Below are 3,253 nucleotides of genomic sequence, written 5' to 3' on the forward strand. Positions count from 1 at the left end.
AGGATGTGAAGGCAGTAGAAACAACACCAAAATGAGGATTGTGACCGAGAAACAAAGGACCATATCCATGAAGAAGAGAAGGTCGAAGAACAATCCAACTCCTGAGCCAACAAGCAAGTTCACTCAAGCCAATCACAAGGGAAAGCTTGCTGGAAAGAAGCATTCACAACAAGGGGCACTAACTAGCTCCTTTATCCACTTGAAGTCATTCCTCTTAACAAACTGGAGGAAGAGGAAGAAAGTCAGGAACAGCATGTCAAGCTAATGACGTTAAAGAAGCGCTTGTTGGGAGGCAACCCAACCAAAGGTAGTTTTTCTTTTCTAGTTATTTCAATAAAAGAGTTAAGTAGATTTATCTGTATTGCAAGGAGCTAAGTTTGGTGTTGCACACCAAAACAATTCAAGGGTGAATGTGAGATTCTAAGTTTGGTGTTCCACCAAAAACTTCATTAAAAGCACATTTCTACCTCAGCATGACTAGTCACTAGCTCCAACCAATCAGGGAAACTACTTAAACAATAGTTTAATTTCTAGTTCATAGTTTCTTTTTCTAGTTCATAGTTATTTTCTTAATAAAAGCACATGAGGTTTTCTGCATATGATCCAAATTGCTGCATATGGCAAGGAACTAAGTTTGGTGTTCACACACCAATCTAAGTTCAGAGGCCTACAAACATCCATGCATACTAACCAATTCTCAAAGTGCTTGGGAACAAGCAACTTCTAATAGCTTTGCAGGAAGACAATCAATCTCATGGAAGGAATATACATCATCATCAAAGAGAACAAGGCTAGGAAGGATGATGAACAACAAAGAAGATGATAAAAGGTTGTATTGTCACTTAATTGCTTGTACTTTGAATTGCTGACATTGGAAGTTTGCATGCACCCCTGCTTTAAGTTTGAGTCATTGCAGTTTTTGTTTGTCTGTTTGTTTAATTTCCAAATAAGTGATAGTCTAAGTGTTTGGATAAACTTCACTTGCTTAAATGTATGCTTGCCATGCTTGTTCTGTTTCCAAAAAAATAAAAGAAAAGTTTGAACAAAAGTAACTCAATTCCATTTAGTAAGAAATCAAATAAGATTAAGTGGTGGTATGCATGTTTGATTGAATAGTCAGCTCACTAAGAAATAAAGTTAGAATTGTCACTTTTAGTGGAAATTAGGATGCTGTCTATGGATCTTGATGAATAAATGTCTTTGGCCATGAAAAAGAAAGAAGAAGAAGAAGAAAAAGCCACTGAAAAAGGGCAACCAAAAAGCAAAAAAATGAGAAAATAAGCTAGGCACCAATGGTTTGAACTTCTGAGACAAATGCCTGTGGTGTTTATGTATTAAGGATATGCTTGGATGAATAGGTTCTGAGGAGTGTTTCAACACTTGGTAACTTGGGTTAACTAACCCGGGATTATCAACCAAAAGTCCATTATCAAGAGCAACCTAAATACAAAACATTTAGTCACACAAAGAGGTGCTGGGCACCAATGTCTCAAGAAGAAATGTGAACTAAAATGCCTAAAGTGGATATGTGTAGTGCACTGATAAGAAAAAGAAAATGCCAAAGGCTTGTGCAACACATGACACTGAGCAACAAGGAGCAAATAAGCTCAAAGAAAAAGAAAAAACAAAGAAAAGAAACTTGCCAAGGATATGTGAATAACAAGAGGCCATAGCAGTGTTTTAGTGGAAACATAAAAAGTGACATTCTTACCTAAGAAACAATAAAGTGATGCTGCAACAACTTTCTGCATGAACACCCATTAATCAATGTCAATTACTTACTGATATGGCTAATGAATTTACTTTCTGTTTCATTCTTTCTTCTCAATAATTCAGAACTTGCTTGGGACAAGCAAGGATTAAGTTTGGTGTTGTGATGCCAAGGCATCTTAGGCTAGTTTCACTAGCCTTTTTCTTTTATTTTTAGTTGTTTTATGCATTTTCTTGAGCCTTAAGTAATCATTTGGGCCAAATAGTCATGCTTGTCTTAAATCATTCAAACATGAAGATTTTTATGCAAATTCCATGAGTTTTTAGTTATATTCCTTGAATGCTATGAATGGAAGAATTCTCATGAATTTTAGCAAGACTTTGATGCAACTGTTTGGATGATTTCAGGGAAGAAGAGGCTAGGCAAGGAAGCAACAAAATCAATAAAGGAAGCTTGAATATCACATGTGGAGTTTAAGTTCCAGTTTAAGCCTAAACTGGAGCTTAAACGCCAAAAATCATGAAGGATAAGAAATGCTGGAAATGAAGTTAACCACAGTTTGACCTCAAACTGGAGGTTAAACGCCAGAATGGAAGGTCTCACCAAAGAAGCATTTCCACGTTTAACCTCCAGTTTGACCTCAAACTGGAGGTTAAACGCCAGAATGATAATGCCACTCAGGAAGGAGTTCCACGTTTAACCTCCAGTTGACCTCAAACTGGAGGTTAACGCTAGAAGTGGGAATAGCACCAGGAGCCATTTCCACGTTTAAGCTCCAGTTTGACCTCAAACTAGAGCTTAAACGTGTTCGACAGCTTTCTCCTCCAGGGTGCTCTCTCCATTTCCACGTTTAACCTCCAGTTTGACCTCAAACTGGAGGTTAAACGTGTTCGACACCTCCAGGGCTACCATTCTAAGCTTCCACGTTTAACCTCCAGTTTGACCTCAAACTGGAGGTTAAACGGTTCGACCTCCAGGGCTGCCCTTCCTTTATCCACGTTTAAGCTTCAGTTTAACCTTAAACTGAAGCTTAAACGTGTTATATGGAACAGCTTGACCATGCCTTCTTCAAACATAAATAACTTGAGCTACAAAACTCCAAATGAGGTGATTCAAAATGCATTGGAAAGAAGACATCTAGAGCTTTCCAAGAATATATGGCATGCATGGTGGATACTAAAAATTGAGGGAGAAAACAGCCCCGTAATGTGCATAGAAGAGCAAGTACCAACATGCAATCAGGCAGCTGACCTCTTCACCTTCCATGGAGTATAACCGAGTTGTGAGATCCAATTGAGGTGCTTCCAGTTGGTTAGAAAGCTGACATCCATAGCTTTCAACGAGGTATAATAGTCTATATGGCATCAAATTGCAAGGTTGACAGAGAACAAAGTGACGACTCAAGAAAGGGGTGCAACATTTGAGTGTAGTTAATGATCATTATCTTTTTGGATCAATTATGTCACTCAGCCTTCAAGCAAGCAAGGCCCATCAACAACCCAATCAAGCACAAGAATATAGAATAGTTTATTTATTGATTGT

This window comes from Arachis hypogaea, chromosome 16 (genome assembly GCF_003086295.3).
Source record: "Arachis hypogaea cultivar Tifrunner chromosome 16, arahy.Tifrunner.gnm2.J5K5, whole genome shotgun sequence".
In the NCBI taxonomy this organism is placed as follows: Eukaryota; Viridiplantae; Streptophyta; class Magnoliopsida; order Fabales; family Fabaceae; genus Arachis; species Arachis hypogaea.